Here is a 20,289-nt window from a genome sequence, read left to right as displayed (position 1 = left end):
AGGTTAATCCTCGAACCTCATTCCTTGTCTTTGCTGTCGAAAAATACGAGATCGTCTGATTAAGACCCTTTCTGGCCAGAGGCTTGGGACACTTATCTTATTAAGATCTTTTAGAGCGATTCTGACTTTAAAAGCTTTCCTCGAACCTTTTGTCTGCAGCTGTTCACATTCTATGCTCTCTGTTTTATTCAATTTCCTTAGTCTTTGGAAGCGCTCTGAGTTAGTCAACCAAGCTCTCTTTGGTGCAGCTCTGATATCTTGATCCTTTGATTCGTTGTCGTCCTTAGATGAGGATTGTTTTGTTGGCCTATAACTATTGGAGACTGAACTGATGGCCCGCGTTTATGATTGAAGACCTCCAACCTGGGTGAGTTGTTATTATCAGTGATGCTGTCATCATGTGTTTCTATCTGGTGAGATGAAATCAACTTCCTACTACTACCGAACAAAGCTTCATCTAAGCTGGAAATATTTTTCTGATGATGAAATTTCCTTAAATTTGGAACTTTGTCTATTTCTCTACTCTTTCTTTTTTCCTGATCTCTGAGAGATTCTTCATTTTCCCCTACAATAATTCTAAGAGATTCATGTGAAACTGTTCCCCCTAGAGGCATGAGGGTACCGCTACTTTCCACTGGTGGGATTGGAGCTTTTCTTTTTGACTTCCTACTACTACCGAACAAAGCTTCATCTAAGCTGGAAATATTTTTCTGATGATGAAATTTCCTTAAATTTGGAACTTTGTCTATTTCTCTACTCTTTCTTTTTTCCTGATCTCTGAGAGACTCTTCATTTTCCCATACAATAATTCTAGGAGATTCATGTGAAACTGTTCCCCCTAGAGGCATGAGGGTACCGCTACTTTCCACTGGTGGGATTGGAGCTTTTCTTTTTGATGTTGTTTGATTAAAAATGGAATCGATCTCTCTGCCTAGAGCATTGTGAATTTCTTCTCGTATTTTGCTTAACAGGCTAGATTTTTAATGCTTTCCAATATATTTTGGATATGATCGGATAGGTTTCTTACTATTTTCTGTTCAAAATCCAATTGTTATTTTTGGTTTGCAGTCATTACATTGCCATGTCAATTTGCATTTTTTTTCTTTTGGCTATATCATATTCTCCTTCTGTCATATCAGTACAATGAAAGTGTTGCCATTTGTTGCAGCATTCACACTCGATGGCTTCGTCGGTGCTGTTTACTGTCTTACAGCAAATATTACAGAAATCCAAATTGGCTGTCATCTCTTTGATGGGAGAGGATTACTTGCTATGATGTCACACGTCACATAGATTTTCTTGACTTTTAATAATCGATGCTTGGAATTTAAAGATAAGAAAGATGACTTAATTGAGAGTTGGCAAAACGAAATCAATAATCGATTCCGTACTTAAATTTTAAAATACATCACTCCGAAACTTGCATTGTTGTAATGGCGGTTACACTGCATTTTAAAAATAATTTCACTATACTGAGTTGTACAAGCTGCATACACAACATTATTGAATGCGGGAGGCACTACATTTTCACACAGAGTATTAGAGCATACCACGTGGAACGGTATTTGTATATATAGACGCAATCAACTGTGTTTTTGATCGCTTACATACACAATTAAGGACAGTTAAAAGTTAACTCGTAGTACTTATCACTCTTAAAACACACTATTCCATGCAGTATCTTCTTTTTACACTAATATCTATAGATGTCAGCTAATAGCGCAGAATACAACAGCAATCACAATCACTACATAACCTTTTCTTTTATAAGCTTTTGAGACTTCACATGATCTGGAATACCTGATGGTATGCCATGAGCCATGGGAAATGCTGAACATATATAGGCCCTACTTCATATGGAACATATACAGTATACTTCATGAAAAGAAACAGAATCAATATGTACAACGGAAAATATACATTTTTTATCATCTGACCCGCAGTAAGTCAAAATAAAGGGCAGCTTCACTGGGCTTAACTGTTTTGATTATAGACTCTTACTTATTATTTTCCTAATAATGCAGTTTCACTGGTGAGACAAAGCCATTGCTAAGTATTGGATCAGACTATGTAGACTCATTTCATGTGGTTTATTCACTTATGGAGTAGTTATATTCCACAGCTAAAACCCAGACTGAACATGGGAGTGGCTCTAAAAATAATTGGGTTAAACTGAGGAAATTTTGAGCGGTATGGAAACTGGGGAGAAAAAGTGTCCTTCTTAGCTGTGCGACCAAGAAATGTGTGTACAAGATTATACACAGATTCATTGTACCACTTGGACCATCATCATTAGTATACTTTTGCCACTATAGCATCTACTGTACCTCTTAAAATTATTTTACACTGGTTCTTCATAGGCTGGTCCTGTGGTGTAGGGGTAGCGTGCCTGCCTCCTACCTGGAGAGCCTGGGTTTGATTCGCTGCAAATTCAGAGAATTTTACCTCGATCAGATGGCTGGTTCGAGGTCCACTCAGCCTACATGATTACAGGTGAGGAGTTACCTGACGGTGAGATAGCGGTCATTGTCTAGAAATTCAAGAATAACGGCCGAGAGGATTCTTCTTGCCGGCCGCACACCTTTGTAATATGTAAGCCTTCAGGCTGAGCAGCAGCCACTTGACAGGCCAAGGTCCTTTGGAACTGTTGTGCCATGGGGTTTGGTTTGTTCGATCATAGAGTATAGGAAACATTAATAATAATATAGAATTTCACACAATGTGCATTAGTTTTCATAGATTTTTTTTAGAGTTTTTTATAGGAAACATTGGAAAGATGATAGTCTTTGGGTTGTATTTAGGCTAAATTATGTAAGGAGGATTCAGACTATAAAATGTTGCTGTTGTTCAGTATACCAGCATTCTTAAAATGTTATGAATTTCATGTAAATAAATGTGTGAAATAAATTTTTCCATAATTTAAGTAGCTTATGTTATCAAGATTTCGGTAATTAGTTGGAAAGGCTTGGTCAGAGAGCAGGGAAACCTTTTTGGCCAGTAATAAAGAAAAAATGGGAGGGAAAAAGGGAGTGAATAGTGTTTTGGGTAAATCAGGTGAACCCATAGTAGATTCCAGGGAATTGCTGTACAGGGAAGTTATATGATGAAAATCTTCTTAACGTAAAAGGAAATCTTTTTGTTGACGTCGCAAACAACTGAGCTCATGGGGAGGAACACAATGATGTTAGTGAAATTATGTTTGATGAAGTGGAAAGGATGGTACATAAAATAAAATCCATTGTCATAAATCAGCAGGAATTGATTCAATGAGACCTGAAATGGTGAAATATAGTGGAAAGGTCCTCCTCTGCGAACCATGTGACCTTGCCGCGGTGGGGAGGCTTGCGTGTCCCAATGATGCAGATAGCCGAGCCGCAGGTGCAACCATATCGGATGGGTATCTGTTGAGAGACCAAACTAACGAATGGTTCATCGAAAGGGGGGTAGCAGCCTTTCGGAAGTTGCAAGGGCGGCAATCTGGATGATTGATTGATATGGCTTTGTAATAATACTCAACATGGCTTAGCTGTGTTGATACTGCTACACGGCTGAAAGCAACGGGATACTACAGCCGTAACTAACTCCCGAGGACATGCAGCTCTCTCTGTATGAATGATGTACTGATGATGGCTTCCTCCCGGGTAAAATATTCCAGAGGTAAACTAGTCCCCCATTCGCATCTCCGGGTGGGGACTACACGAGAGGAGGCGATCATCAGGAAGATGGATACTGACATTCTGCGAGTCGGAGCGTGGAATGTTAGAAGTTTGAATCGTTGTGGTAGATTAGAGAATCTGAAAATGGAGATGGATAGGCTAAAGTTAGATGTAGTTGGTATAAGTGAAGTACGTTGGCAGGAAGAACAGGATTTTTGGTCAGGTGACTACCAAATTATCAACACGAAATCAAACAGGGGAAATGCAGGAGTTGGTTTAATAATGAATAAGAAAATAGGGCAGCGGATAAGCTACTACGACCAGCATAGCGAAAGAATTATTGTTGTCAAGATAGACACCAAACCAATGCCCACCACAATAGTGCAGGTCTATATGCCTACTAGTTCAGCGGATGATGAAGAAATCGAAAGAATATATGAGGAGATAGACGATTTAATTCAAAATGTAAAAAGTGACGAGAATCTAATTGTGATGGGAGACTGGAATGCAATGGTAGGCCAAGGAAGAGAAGGTAGTACAGTAGGAGAATTCGGATTGGGACAAAGGAACGAAAGAGGAAGTCGGCTGGTTGAATTCTGCACTGATCATAATTTAGTCCTTGCCAATACTTGGTTCAAACACCACAAACGACGGCTGTATACGTGGACGAGACCTGGAGACACTGGAAGGTATCAAATAGACTTCATTATGATTAGGCAGAGATTCAGAAACCAGGTGTTGGATTGCAAAACTTTCCCAGGAGCAGACATGGACTCTGACTTCAACTTGTTGGTCATGAAATGCCATCTGAAGTTGAAGAAATTGAAGAAAGGAAAGAATGCAAAAAGATGGGATCTAGACAAGTTGAAAGAAAAGAGTGTGAGAGATTGTTTCAAGGAACATGTTGCCCAAGGACTAAATGAAAAGGCTGAAGGAAACACAATAGAGGAAGAGTGGAGAGTCATGAAAAATGAAGTCAGTAGGGCTGCTGAAGAAATGTTAGGAAGGAAGAAAAGATCGACTAAGAATCAGTGGATAACTCAGGAGATACTAGACCTGATTGATGAACGACGAAAATACAAGAATGCTAGAAATGAAGAGGGCAGAAAAGAATACAGGTGATTAAAGAATCAAGTGGATAGAAAGTGCAAGGTAGCTAAGGAAGAATGGCTGAAGGAGAAGTGCAAGGATGTCGAAGGTTGTATGGTCCTGCTAAAGGTAGATGCTGCATACAGGAAAATCAAGGAAACCTTTGGAGAAAGGAAATCTAGGTGCATGAATATTAAGAGCTCAGATGGAAAGCCACTTCTAGGGAAAGAAGACAAAGCAGAAAGATGGCAGGAGCATATCCAACAGTTGTATCAAGGTAACGATGTAGATAATTTGGTTCTGGAACATGAAGAGGCTGTTGATGCTGATGAAATGGGAGACCCAATTTTGAGGTCAGAGTTTGACAGAGCTGTGAGTGACCTAAATAGGAACAAGGCACCTGGAATTGATGATATTCCCTCTGAACTACTGACTGCCTTAGGAGAAACCAGCATGGTAAAGTTATTTCATTTAGTGTGCAGGATGTATGAGACAGGAGAAGTCCCATCCGATTTTCGGCAGAATGTTGTTATACCTATTCCCAAGAAAGCCGGTGCTGACAGGTGTGAAAACTACCGCACCATTAGTTTAGTATCTCATGCCTGCAAAATTTTAACACGTATTATTTACAGAAGAATGGAAAAACAAGTTGAAGCTGAGCTGGGAGAAGATCAATTTGGCTTCAGGAGAAATGTAGGAACACGTGAAGCAATCCTGACTTTACGTCTGATCTTAGAGGATCGAATCAAGAAGGACAAGCCCACGTACATGGCATTCGTAGATCTAGAAAAGGCATTCGATAATGTTGATTGGAAAAAGCTATTTATGATTCTATGGATGATAGGGATCAGATACCGAGAGCGAAGAATTATCTACAACCTGTATAAAAATCAGTCTGCAGTGATGAGAATCGAGGGCTTTGAAAAAGAAGCAGCAATCTAGAAAGGAGTGAGGCAAGGCTGCAGTTTGTCCCCTCTCCTTTTCAATGTTTACATGGAACAGGCAGTAAAGGAAATCAAAGAGAAATTTGGAAAGGGAATCACAGTCCAAGGAGAGGAAATCAAAACCTTGAGATTTGCCGATGATATTGTTATTCTATCTGAGACTGCAGAAGATCTCGAAGTTGCTGAATGGTATGGATGAAGGCTTGGGTAAGGAGTACAAGATGAAAATAAATAAGTCCAAAACAAAAGTAATGGAGTGCAGTCGAACGAAGGCAGGTGATGTAGGAAATATTAGATTAGGAAACGAAGTCTTAAAGGAAGTAGATGAATATTGTTACTTGGGTAGTAAAGTAACTAACGATGGCAGAAGTAAGGAGGACATAAAATGCAGACTAGCACAAGCAAGGAAGAGCTTTCTTAAGAAAAGAAATTTGCTCACTTCAAACATTGATATAGGAATTAGAAAGATGTTTTTGAAGACTTTCGTGTGGAGCGTGGCATTGTATGGAAGTGAAACATGGACGATAACTAGCTCAGAAAGAAAGAGAATAAAAGGTTTTGAAATGTGGTGTTACAGAAGAATGCTGAAGGTGAGATGGATAGATCGAATCACGAATGAAGAGATACTGAATCGAATTGGTGAGAGGAGATCGATTTGGCTAAATTTGACGAGAAGAAGAGATAGAATGATAGGACACACCTTAAGACACCCAGGACTTGTTCAGTTGGTTTTTGAAGGAAGTGTAGGTGGTAAGAACGGTAGGGGTAGACCACGGTATGAATATGACAAACAGATTAGAGCAGATGTAGGATGCAATAGTTACGTAGAAATGAAAAGGTTAGCACAGGATAGGGTGGCATGGAGGGCTGATGACTCAAACAACAACAGTAGAAAGGTGTAATGAAATGGCTTCTCAGAGTACTGGTAATAAGATTAGCATGGAATGTTATTAAGGTACCTTCTGATTGGACGAAATCAGTAATTGCACTTATCTGTAAGCAAGGGAACAGGAAGGATTGCAATGAGTATCGGAATATTTCATTGATCAGACGGGAGAGGGGGAAGGGTAGGGGGTTCGGGTGTGAAGAAAGTAAAATTGGTGAGTAGTTTTACCCATTTACCTTATTTTCTCTTCACTCTCCTTCTCCTGTCACCTTCATTTGCCTCCTCTTATCCTATCTTACATTTACATGTTATATATTTGCATCCCTCCTCTATGAATCATGTGACCTTGCCGCGGTGGGGAGGCTTGCGTGTCCCAAAGATGCAGATAGCCGAGCCGCAGTGCAACCATATCGGATGGGTATCTGTTGAGAGACCAGACTAACGAATGATTCATCGAAAGAGGGGTAGCAGCCTTTCGGAAGTTGCAAGGGCGGCAATCTGGATGATTGACTGATATGGCCTTGTAATAATACTCAACATGGCTTAGCTGTGTTGATACTGCTACACGGCTGAAAGCAACGGGATACTACAGCCGTAACTAACTCCCGAGGACATGCAACTCTCTCTGTATGAATGATGTACTGATGATGGTTTCCTCCCGGGTAAAATATTCCAGAGGTAAACTAGTCCCCCATTCGCATCTCCGGGTGGGGACTACACGAGAGGAGGCGATCATCAGGAAGATGAATACTGACATTCTGCGAGTCGGAGCGTGGAATGTTAGAAGTTTGATTCGTTGTGGTAGATTAGAGAATCTGAAAATGGAGATGGATAGGCTAAAGTTAGATGTAGTTGGTATAAGTGAAGTACGTTGGCAGGAAGAACAGGATTTTTGGTCAGGTGACTACCAAATTATCAACACAAAATCAAACAAGTGAAATGCAGGAGTTGGTTTAATAATGAATAAGAAAATAGGGCAGCGGGTAAGCTACTATGACCAGCATAATGAAAGAATTATTGTCGTCAAGATGGACACCAAACCAATGCCCACCACAATAGTGCAGGTCTATATGCCTACTAGTTCAGCGGATGACGAGGAAATCGAAAGAATATATGAAGAGATAGAAGATTTAATACAATATGTAAAAGGTGACAAAAATCTAATTGTGATGGGAGACTGGAATGCAGTGGTAGGCCAAAGAGGAGAAGGTAATACAGTAGGAGAATTCTGATTGGGACAAAGGAAGTCGGCTGGTTTAATTCTGCCTTGATCATAATTTAGTCCTTGCCAATACTTGGTTCAAACACCACAAACGACGGCTGTATACGTAGACGAGACCTGGAGACACTGGAAGATATCAAATAGACTTTATGATTAGGCAGAGATTCAGAAACCAGGTGTTGGATTGCAAAACTTTCCCAGGAGCAGATGTGGACTCTGACCACAACTTGTTGGTCATGAAATGCCATCAGAAATTGAAGAAAGGAAAGAATGCAAGAAGATGGGATCTAGACAAGTTGAAAGAAAAAAGTGAGAGGGATTATTGCAAGGAACATGTGGCACAAGGGCTAAATAAAAAGGCTGAAGGAAACACAATAGAGGAAGGGTGGATAGTCATGAAAAATGAAGTCAGTAGGGCTGCTGAAGAGATGTTAGGACTGAAGAAAAGATCAACTAAGAATTAGTGGATAACTCAGGAGATACTAGACCTGATTGATGAACGATGAAAATACGAGAATGCTAGAAATGAAGAGTGCAGAACAGAATACGGGCGATTAAAGAATCAAGTGGATAGAAAGTGCAAGGTAGCTAAGGAAGAATGGCTGAAGGAGAAGTGCAAGGATGTCGAAGGTTGTATGGTCCTGCTAAAGGTAGATGCTGCATGCAGGAAAATCAAGGAAACCTTTGGAGAAAGGAAATTTGGCTTTATGAATATTAAGAGCTCAGATGGAAAGCCAGTTCTAGGGAAAGAAGACAAAGCAGAAAGATAGCAAGAACATATCCAACAGTTGTATCAAGGTAAAGATGTAGATAATTTGGTTGTGGAAAAGAAGAGGCTGTTGATGCTGATGAAATGGGAGACCCAATTTTGAGGTCAGAGTTTGACAGAGCTGTGAGAGACCTAAATAGGAACAAGGCACCTGGAATTGATGACATTCCTTGTGGATTACTAACTGCTTTAGGAGAAAGCAGCATGGCAAGGCTATTCCATTTAGTGTGCAAGATGTATGAGACAGGAGAAGTCCCATCCAATTTTCGGCAGAATGTTGTTATACCTATTCCCAAGAAAGCCGGTGCTGACCGATGTGAAAACTACCGCACCATTAGTTTAGTATCTCATGCCTGCAAAATTTTAACATGTATTATCTACAGAAGAATGGTAAAACAAGTTGAAGCTGAGTTGGGAGAAGATCAGTTTGGTTTCAGAAGAAATTTAGGAACACGTGAAGCAATCCTGACTTTACGTCTGATCTTAGAGGATCGAATCAAGGAGGACAAGCCCACGTACATGGCATTCGTAGATCTAGAAAAGGCATTCGATAATGTTGATTGGACCAAGCTATTTACGATTCTGAAGGTAATTGGGATCAGATACCGAGAACGAAGAATTATCTACAATCTGTATAAAAATCAGTCTGCAGTGATAAGAATCGAGAGCTTTGAAAAAGAAGCAGCAATCCAGAAAGGAGTGAGGCAAGGCTGCAGTTTGTCCCCCCTCCTCTTCATTGTTTACATAGAACAGGCAGTAAAGGAAATCAAAGAGGAATTTGGAAAGGGAATCACAATCCGAGGAGAGGAAATCAAAACCTTGAGATTTGCCGATATTGTTATTTTATCTAAGACTGGAGAGGACCTCGAGTAGCTGCTGAATGGTATGGATGAAGTCTTGGATAAGGAGTACAAGATGAAAATAAATAAGTCCTAAACAAAGTAATGGAGTGCAGTTGAACGAAGGCAGGTGATGCAGGAAATATTAGATTAGGAAATGAAGTCTTAAAGGAAGTAGATGAATATTGTTACTTGGGTAGTAAAATAACTAACGATGGCAGAAGTAAGGAGGACATAAGATGCAGACTAGTACAAGCAAGGAAGAGCTTTCTTAAGAAAAGAAATTTGCTCACTTCAAACATTGATATAGGAATTAGAAAGATGTTTGAAGATTTTCGTGTGGAGCGTGGCATTGTATGGAAGTGAAACATGGACGATAACTAGCTCAGAAAGAAAGAGAATAGAAGCTTTTGAAATGTGGTGTTACAGAAGAATGCTGAAGTTGAGATGGATAGATCGAATCATGAATGAAGAGATACTGAATCGAATTGGTGAGAGGAGATCGATTTGGCTAAATTTGACAAGAAGAAGAGATAGAATGATGGGACACATCTTAAGGCACCCAGGACTTTTGCAGTTGGTTTTTGAAGGAAGTGTAGGTGGTAAGAACAGTAGGGGTAGACCAAGGTTTGAATATATATATTGGAAGTGCGCACAAATGTGCATAGTACAACAAAAGAAATCATTTAAATATTATTTCTATTAATACTTAGTTTTGCATATTCACTTATGGTTTTTGTTCGCTTTGTACACAGTTCTATGTGGTAACGATCACACGTCTTTTCACACAGTTGGCACATGCAAGTCTTCATCGGATTGTGGTACACCTTGTTTTTGCAGAGGTGATGATGGAAGCCGTACACAGACAGTCTCGTTAGTACATGTCTCATCTCGAAGTTTGCTGACTTGCAGGTCCTATCGATCATCGCACCCGTGCTGTAGAATTCTAGCCAAATTTCTAGGCGGCGCTCCCTTTAACTTTGTAATTCTTGATCTGCTGCTATGGTAGATGGGAGCACGAAGGTTGTTTTCAAATCCTCTAGCAGAAATGATTCTCTAGCTAGTACATATGTTAGGCGGGATCTTGTTGATTTGGATACACCCAAAGCTCTTTTCAGGAAGCATGCTTTAACTCTTTCCTAGGTAGCTAGGTTTTTCCTGGTGAGGTCAGGCCATATAATTTCAATGCCATATGTTAGGATAGGAATAATCTTTGCCTCAAATAGTTTCGTTGCTGTTTCCGAGCTAAGTGCTTGTATATGCTTAATGTTATTTATTGCTAGGATAGCTTGTGCAGCTCTTTCTGTTATGTGTTTTGTAAAGCATTTACCGCTAGGTTGTAGCGTGACCCCTAAATACTTGAAATCATTGACTATTTTGAGTTTGCTTGTTGGAGATAGTGATTTCTGTTCCGTGAGGTATCTTGCCTCCATTTCTAAAGACCATCATTGTTCTTGCACCATTTTACAATTGTATCTATGGCACTCTGTAGTTTGTGCAGATTTGTGGAGCTTACTACTATGTCGTCTGCATACGCAAAAATGTGAATGTCTTCTCTGTCTTGCGTTATCCTCAATATTTCCTCGGTTGCTAGGATGAATAGTAGTGGACGCATGGGGTCTCCTTGAAGCACACCATTTGTTTGCCTAATTTCGTGAGAAAGGCCGTCCGATACCCTTATAGTGTTGTATTGTAATATTTCTTTGATTACTCTTGTCCATACGTTTTCCCTTCCTAATAGGTTTTCAAGTTTGGATGTGATTAGTCCTCTGTCCAGTTGGTCGAAAGCCTTTGTGAAGTCCATAAAGACGGAATAGAACTTTTCTTTCTTTTCAAGTGCTTCTTTTATGTTGCCTAATAATAGTTCTACTGCCATTAGTGTCATTAGGTAGTTAGTATCCATAATTTATATTTTGCTCCCTCGATCTTTCAGTATTTATGAGCGGTTAGCTAATAATAATAAAGTTCATATATCCCAGTAATTGCAGTTCAAGTCCCTGGAGTTGGAGTAGTAGTAGTAGTAGTAGTAGTAGTAGTAGTAGTAGTAGTTTTGATAGAAATATTTGAGAAATTATTGTAGACAACCTCGCATTTTTCAGCAGGCCTAATTAAGGACCCTTTTTTTTCTCCGTCCCCTGGAGTAGGGAAAATAATAGTAATCCACCAGCTGTAATAATCACATAACCACATTTCAGTAGAATTGTAGTGAAGATAAGGTATAATATATTAGATAGTATCTTGCCAGTTATATTCGTGTTTTTCTTCGTGTACGGCAAACCTTTTGATACTTAAGCATTTAACCAAACGCAGTGTAGTGTAGCGTAGATACATTGTAGTATAGATACAGTACATTTAGATAGTGCCGTATCTTGCCTGCTATATTCGTGTGTTATCTTTCGTGTGTATCTATTAGACCGTAATACTAATAATAATTTGTCTAAGCATTTAGCTTCGTTGGTAATCTTTGAGTACAGTAGTTCTTGCAAACATCATTTCTGTTGTGCTTAGTAGTGACATACGGTACGGTACAGGTATCGTAATTAGGATACGTCTGAAAGTAGTTTAAAAATTACTGTAGTGTACTGTACAGTAGTATACGAGTAATATCCTATTAGAATTGAGTGTGCTTATTTTATTATTGTAAAATATTTGTGTAGTACTGGTGCAGTAGAGGTATCCGTAGGAACTCTTACTAAGATACTGTTGTTGTAATTAGGATAGGCTTAATTGCAGTTTGGAATTGTGTAGTTCTTGTGTATTACTTTCGATATTCAGTAATTAACAGCAGTTTTTATCCTGTTAGGGGTTGTAGAATAAAAAAAATAGAGGACGACTAAGTAGTATTGTAGTGTAGTCGTTTATTAATTACCTTACTGTTGTGTACTATCCCAGACAATATATCCCTTCGTTCATTTATTTTTTGCAAATAAGTTATTTTATTTTTTAATTTAATTTTTTTTTCCCCGGAAAGAATGGCTAAGGAGCGCGAGTGTACTTATTGTGGGTGTGGTGAGGCATTGAGGGGTATGAGGGAGGAGTTGGAAAGTTTGAGGGAGATAATTAGGATTCTCACAGAAGACAGGAAGGAAGATAGGACTCCCTCAAACAATGTACAGGTTACAGTAGGTGTACAAGAGGGAGGGGAAGGAAAGGGAGGAGTTGTAGAAGACAGGCGGTCTAATGTTCTAAGGGGAAGAAGATTGCAGGCTAAGGGCTCTATTCAGGATCAGAATTCAGGACAGGTGTCTGTGCGAAATCGGTACGAGTCACTCCAGGTAGAACAACACAGGGAAGATGAGGGACAGGGAACTGTTGCTGAGATGCGTGGAAGTAGGAGGAAGGGAAAAGGTAGGAAAGGGAAATGTAGAGTAGAGGATAAGAAAAAACAGGTGGAACAGGGTCATGGGAAGGAGAAAAAGGAGGAGGAAGTAGCTTCTGCAGCAGTGAGAGAAGATAGGGCTGACCAGGAGGGGAGGGGATTAGATGAGGTGGGGAGGGTTGAGGCTCTGGTCATGGGGGATTCCATCGTTAGACACGTGGGGAAAGTGTGTGGAGGAAAAGGAACCAGGGTAGAATGTTATCCAGGAATTAGGTTGAGGCAGATGTTGAGGAAAGTAGAAGAGAGGGAGGAGGGGAAGGAGAAGGTGGTAGTGTTTCACGTTGGTACCAACAACGTAAGGCAAGCTGATATAAGTACCAACATAGTTGGAGATGTGTGGGATCTGGTAAATGCAGCACGGGCGAAGTTTAAGAAAGCGGAGATTGTTATTAGTGGAATACTGTGTAGGAGGGATACTGACTGGAGGATGATTGGGGATTTAAATGAGACTATGGAGTGGGTATGTGGGAAACTAGGAGTGAAATTTCTAGATCCTAATGGGTGGGTAGGAGATAGGGATCTGCGCTCAGATGGCCTTCATTTAAACCGCAGTGGTACATATAAGTTAGGAAATTTGTTTGGAAGGGTAATAGTGAGGTACATTCAGGGAAACGGGATGGCCTAGGGAGCGGTGATAAGGGAACAGGGAACTGGAAATCAAGTAGGGATGACATAAAATTGTTAGTGTTGAACTGTAGAAGTATTGTAAAGAAAGGAATAGAATTAAGTAATTTAATAGATATACATTTACCAGATATTGTAATAGGAGTTGAATCATGGCTGAGAAATTATATAATGGATGCAGAAATTTTCTCACGGCACTGGAGTGTGTATCGTAGAGATAGGATAGGAAAGGTGGGAGGGGGAGTTTTCATTCTGGTGAAAGAAGAATTTGTAAGGTACGAAAAAGTTAAAGATGAGACACATGAAATTCTAGGTGTAAGGCTCATTTCTAAAGATAATAGGCAACTTGATATATTTGGAGTGTACAGATCGGGAAAGGGTAGCACTGATGCGGATTCGGAATTATTTGATAGGATAGTCAGCTATGTGGGAAACGACATGGAAAGAAATGTGATTGTAGCGGGAGATCTGAATTTGCCAGATGTCAATTGGGAAGGAAATGCGAACGACAGGAAGCATGACCAACAAATGGCAAATAAGTTAATATGGGAAGGACATCTGATTGAGAAAGTGATGGAACCAACCAGAGGGAAAAATATCCTGGATGTGGTGCTGATAAAACCAGATGAGCTCTATAGGGAAACTGAAGTAATAGATGGTATTAGTGATCATGAAGCTGTTTTTGTGGTAGTTAAAAATAAATGTGATAGAAAGGAAGGTCTTAAAAGTAGGACTGTTAGGCAGTACCATATGGCTGATGAAGCAGGCACGAGGCAGTTTCTAAAAAGTAACTGTGATCGGTGGAAAACGGTAAATAAAAATGTAAACAGACTCTGGGATGGGTTTAAAGAAATTGTTGAGGAATGCGAAAACAGGTTTGTACCTTTAAGGGTGGTAAGGAATGGTAAAGACCCACCTTATTATAATAGAGAAATAAAGAGACTAAGAAGGAGGTGCAGACTGGAAAGAAATAGTTAGAAATGGCTGTGGAAGTAAGGAGAAATTGAAGGAACTTACTAGAAAATTGAATCTAGCAAAGAAGGCAGCTAAGGATAACATGATGGCAAGCATAATTGCCAGTCATACAAATTTTAGTGAAAAATGGAAGGGTATGTATAGGTATTTTAAGGCAGAAACAGGTTCTAAGAAGGACATTCCAGGAATAATTAATGAACAAGGGGAGTGTGTATGTGAAGATCTTCAAAAGGCAGAAGTATTCAGTCAGCAGTATGTAAAGATTGTTGGTTTCAAGGGTAATGTTGAGATAGAGGAGGAGACTAAGGCCAAAGAAGTAATAAAATTTACATATGATAACAATGACATCTATATATATAAAATAAGAGTTTTGTCTCTACATTGCTCAGAATTTGAAAATAATGGTATTTCTGTATCGGTCATGTCCATAGTAACAAGAAAATGCACTTTTTACATTTCCGTAATTTCTGTCTGTCTGTATGTATGTACACGCATCACGAGAAAACGGTTGAAGAGAATTGAATGGAAATTGGTATGTGAAGTCAGGGTATGAGCCTCTACAATCTAGGCTATAAATCATTTTACTCACGCTGAGTGAAATGGTAGTTTAGGGGAAGGCCTAAAATTGAATTCTCAACTATTTATGTTATTAGTGGTCTAATGAAAATCGGTATGTGAAGTTGGGGGATGAGCCTCTATAATTTAGGCTATAAATCATTTTACTCACGCTGTGTGAAATGGTAGTTTAGGGGAAGGCCTAAAATTGAATTCTAAACTATTTATATTATTAGTGGTCGTATTTTAAAGAAAATGGGTATGCAAAGTTGGGAAATAAGTTGCTACAATTTCGGCTATGAATAATTGTATTCACACTGCGAAAAATCGTAGTTTAGGGGAAGGTCTAAAATTTAATTCTCAAATATTGTTGTTATTAGTAGTCCTATCTTGATGAAAATCGGTATGCAAAGTCAGGAAATAAGGCGCTATAGTCTAGGCTGTAAATTATTTTATTCACGCTGAGTGAAATGGTAGTTTAGGGGAAGGCCTAAAATTTAATTCTCAAATATTTCTTATTAGAGGTGTAATTGATGATTGCTACATAACTAAGGTTATATAGTATTAAATTTCCTATTATTCATGTCTTATACATTGTTGCCGTACTGGCTATGATCACAAAGATATTCATGAATCTGGATTTTTGTTACTAAGTCCCTATCAGCGCCAAGTAACGAGAAAATGGGTAAACCGTATTTAATGAAAATCGGTATGTAAAGTCGGAGAATAAGAAACTACAGTTTACGGTATAAAATATTTTACAAATCACAGAGTCGAAAGAAAACTAAATGTGAAGGCCTACAATATAGAAATCTCATAACATTGATCAACAATAACAGTACATTGACCATTGTTTGTAATGATGTGCTTTGTGGCTTCTGTTGCCCCTCATCTCCGGTAGATAGTATTACTGCTGCGTACAGAGTATTTTTTATATGATTTATGTCGCACCGACATAAGTTTTATGGCGAGGATGGGATAGGAAAGGGCTGGGAGTGCCTTAGGCCTTAATTAAGGTTCAGGCCCAGCATTTGACTGGTGTGAAAGTGGGAAACAACGGAATACCATCTTCAGCGCTGCCGACAGTGGGGTTCGAATCCACTATCTCTCGGATGCAAGCTCACACCTGCGCACCGCTAACCACACGGTCAACTTGCCCAGTCGTACAGAGTGTAACAGCCTGCCTGAATATTGATGGAAGTAGCTGGGGAGTTAGATAACTTTCTTCTTTAGCATGCCATTCCCCTGGTTTTTAAATTTTCTGATACTACTGGTACGTAACACACTGGATCATCATAGCATTCGGACTATTCAACCCCTCTTTTGAGGCACTGATTGGAATGAACAGTGTGCATATTTAGCAGAATAATGGCAGATGAGTGTTCATGGCAATCTGCGGCCTGGTCATCCCAGCTCTGGAACTTTGGAGTATTAGATTGGCACCGCAATCTAACCGCAGCACTGTTCGTTAAAAGTAATAAAACATGCAGCTTTCCATTTGACCGAGTATTTTATATGATAGCATTGCTTTTAATCGCTACATTCATACTCATGTTTTTGTAATGACCTATGTTGATTTCAGTTAGGAAAACCACAAAGTCAGTCTTTCTGAGAATCCCGTAGCGAAGCATGGGTACATCAGCTAGTTTACAATAAGATACAAAAGTTGAAAACTAGAAAAGCGGCTGGAATTGATCAGATTTCTGGGGATATACTAAAGACAATGGGTTGGGATATATTGTTTGGTCGGAGGAGCTATACCAGATGAATGGAGAGTTGCTATAGTAGCCCCTGTGTATAAAGGAAAGGGTGATAAACATAAAGCTGAAAATTACAGGCCAGTAAGTTTGACATGCATTGTATGTAAGCTTTGGGAAGGCATTCTTTCTGATTATATTAGACATGTTTGTGAAATTAATAACTGGTTTGATAGAAGGCAATTCGGTTTTAGGAAAGGTTATTCCACTGAAGCTCAACTTGTAGGATTCCAGCAAGATAGCCTATAGCAGATATCTTGGATTCAGGAGGTCAAATGGACTGTATCGCGATTGACCTGTCTAAAGCATTTGATAGGGTGGGTCATGGGAGACTACTGGCAACAATGAGTGCAATTGGACTAGACAAAAGAGTGACTGAATGGGTTGCTATATTTCTAGAAAATAGATCTCAGAGAGTTAGAGTAGGTGAAGTTTTGTCTGGCCCTGTAATAGTTGAGAGGGGAGTTCCTCAGGGCAGTGTTATCGAACCTTTGTTTTCTTATATATATAAATGATGTGAGTAAAGGAGTGGAATCGGAGTTAAGGCTTTTTGCAGATGATGTTATTCTCTATAGAGTGATAAATAAGTTACAAGATTGTGAGCAACTGCAACGTGACCTCGAAAATGTTGTGAGATGGACAGCAGGCAATGGTATGTTGATAAACGGGGTTAAAAGTCAGGTTGTGAGTTTCACAAATAGGAAAAGTCCTCTCAGTTTTAATTACTGCGTTGATGGGGTGAAAGTTCCTTTTGGGGTTCATTGTAAGTATCTAGTGTTAATATAAGGAAAGATCTTCATTGGGGTAATCACATAAATGGGATTGTAAATAAAGGGTACCGATTTCTGCACATGGTTATGAGGGTGTTTAGGGGTTGTAGTAAGGATGTAAAGGAGAGGACATATAAGTCTCTGGTAAGACCCCAACTAGAGTATGGTTCCAGTGTATGGGACCCTCACCAGGATTACCTGATTCAAGAACTGGAAAAAATCCAAAGAAAAGCAGCTCGATTTGTTCTGAGTGATTTCCGACAAAAGAGTAGCGTTACAAAAATGTTGCAATATTTGGGTTGGGAAGAACTGAGAGAAAGATGAAGAGCTGCTCGACTAAGTGGTATGTTCCGAGCTGTCAGCGGAGAGATGGCGTGGAATGACATTAGTAGACGAATAAGTTTGAATGGCTTTTATAAAAGTAGGAAAGATCACAATATGAAGATAAAGTTGGAATTCAAGAGGACAAACTGGGGCAAATATTCATTTATAGGAAGGGGAGTTAGGGATTGGAATAACTTACCAAGGGAGATGTTCAATAAATTTCCAATTTCTTTGAAAGCATTTCGGAAAAGGCTAGGAAAGCAACAGATAGGGAATCTGCCACCTGGGCGACTACCCTAAATGCAGATCAGTATTGATTGATTTTTTTTGATTTTGATCTATTGTTTCTGAATCCGAATTGAGTTTCAGGGAGGATCTCATCAATTGGTTTCTTTACTCGTTCCGTTATTAATGTTGTGAGAATTTTAAAGGGGGCGTTATCTAGTGCAATGCCTCTATAGTTGTTGGGATCTTCTGGGTCTCCTTTGCCTTTGAATATAACTTTGATTATGGAGTTCCTCCATTGTTCTGGTATTGTTCCGGTTTCTATGCATTTATTGAATAGCTTCGTCCATATAGGGAGCAGTGATTCTATGGATGATTTTATATGCTCATTATAGGTCTTGTCTGGGCCTGCAGTTTTCTTGTTCTTTGTTCTATTTATTGTCTTTCAGACTTCTTCTGCTGTAAATGATTTCCATTCAATTAGGTTTGTTTTATTGCCATCTTCTGTTCTGTGGTTAGGTAAATCTGTTTCTTTTTGTTAAAAATGCTGATGAAGTGGTCTTCCCAGGCTGCCATATTTATGTACTGTATTGGTGAAGCTTGTCGTGGGCGGAGTGCAATGTATGGATCCTTTTTTGCCTCTTCAGCCAGTTGATGAGCTTTTTCCTCACTGTATGCTTTGAATATGACAAGCAGATTAGAGCAGATATAGGATGCAGTAGTTACATAGAAATGAAATGGTTAGCACATGATAGGGTGGCATGGAGAGCTGCATCAAACCAGTCTATGGACTGATGACTCAAACAACAACAACAACATATTTGCATCTTGAACGAATTTAACTTACCTGTCATAAATTCCTGGTGGCAGGTAGATTTGAACCACCAATCTCTTAATTCCGTAGTCTGCTAGCTTCACCACTCGGCTAACATGTTAATTTGCAAGGCAAGTATAGTCTTCCTCGTGAACAGGCAAGATTTTCTTCTGAAGAGAAACAGCAAAGATCTCTGCGAAACGTAAAAAATGTCACCTTGTTTTCCTGACATAGCAAAAGCCTAAAAGCTTACTATCATGTTTACAATTATAGGCCGTGAAAGCATTAGTCTAAATACGTCACTATAGGCTAAACGGATACATAGTATATTACCATTAAGACAGATGGCATTGCAAAGTAATTCGTATTTACCGTGAAAGATGTCACTGTCATATGACTGAATTGATATCAACATAACTTTTGGAGAAACCACAAAAAGTACATGAAACCCAAATCACAAGTGTTATTACCACAACACATTCCTCCTATAATATGGACACCATGTAGCTTATCCACCTTCCTTTCCTCCACATGAGTTATATTCAACTAAAGTTGCATAATTGCAACTGATGGCGGTGAATATGTAGTTGATAAATGTGCTCCGCAACATTACAGTCAAGTCTCAGTTGTCAGGAAAACTGTAAGTCTATAAATATATCTTTGCTTGGAAGTGAGTAAGTTTCTTACATTACACAGATAAGGTTTACTTTTCACACACCGTTAATAATTTACGAAAGTCACATATTCATATTGAGAGTCAATAGAAATTCACAGCCACTAAGATCGTAGGATCTAACTATGAATTTTTCGCCATATAAAACGCGGCCGATTAATGTCGGCAAAAGAATGAATAAAAGTGAATATCTCACCATCTTCTTCATCATCTTCTAATTCTACCAAGACCAGTGCGCAAATAAACTGCGCCAAATGCAAATGCACTGCTGAAGATGCTGTAGGCTGTGAAGGAGAATGCCAGAATTGGTCCCATAAGGACTGTACTGGCGTTATCAAAGGGGAATTTGACATCTTAAAACGAAGCACATACAATCGTATGTGGTTATGCACTCTCTGTAGGTCCAAGTTTCAGGCCCTTAACTTTGAGAAGGCCAGGCCGGTTCGAGAGGACAACTACCTACCTTTTAAGTACCATTGGAACTTCATTGACGGTTTCCATTATGGTAACTTACAGTTTACCATGCACTTGTTCTTTCTCTAACACAGCTTCTCAATTTTGTCGCTGTCCTCCCGACCATTTAAATAAGGCAAACACACGTAGCCAACATTGGAAATAATCTTTGAGAACGGGACCGCTAGATTGAGAAGAAATTGAGAATGCTGCTATTCTAAACTTTTAAATTCATCAGTGTTTTTTCCCTTCACATACATTTCACCTGGCACTTTGTCACCTTTCAAACTTGGTTTCTTAAGCTTTTTCGCTCCCCTCCTGGCCATTTGTGGGAT

General features: G+C 39.4%; 1 protein-coding gene across 3 annotated transcripts in view; it reads left to right on the top strand.

Moving 5' to 3' along the window:
• Positions 1–20,289, top strand: part of SCAP (SREBP cleavage activating protein) — a 364,198-nt gene that overhangs the window by 3,853 nt on the left and 340,056 nt on the right. Inside the window, exon 1 of one of the 3 annotated variants that reach the window (XM_067148879.2) lies at positions 2,419–2,493. The exons of the other annotated variants lie outside the window; for them this stretch is intronic. The gene's annotated coding sequence lies outside the window, so the exon portion shown is untranslated. Of the gene's footprint in view, positions 1–2,418; positions 2,494–20,289 lie in introns of those variants that run through there. 3 annotated transcript variants of the gene reach the window in all.

This window comes from Anabrus simplex, chromosome 6 (genome assembly GCF_040414725.1).
Source record: "Anabrus simplex isolate iqAnaSimp1 chromosome 6, ASM4041472v1, whole genome shotgun sequence".
NCBI classification, from domain to species: domain Eukaryota; kingdom Metazoa; phylum Arthropoda; class Insecta; order Orthoptera; family Tettigoniidae; genus Anabrus; species Anabrus simplex.
This window is presented reverse-complemented; position numbering and strand designations above follow the sequence as displayed.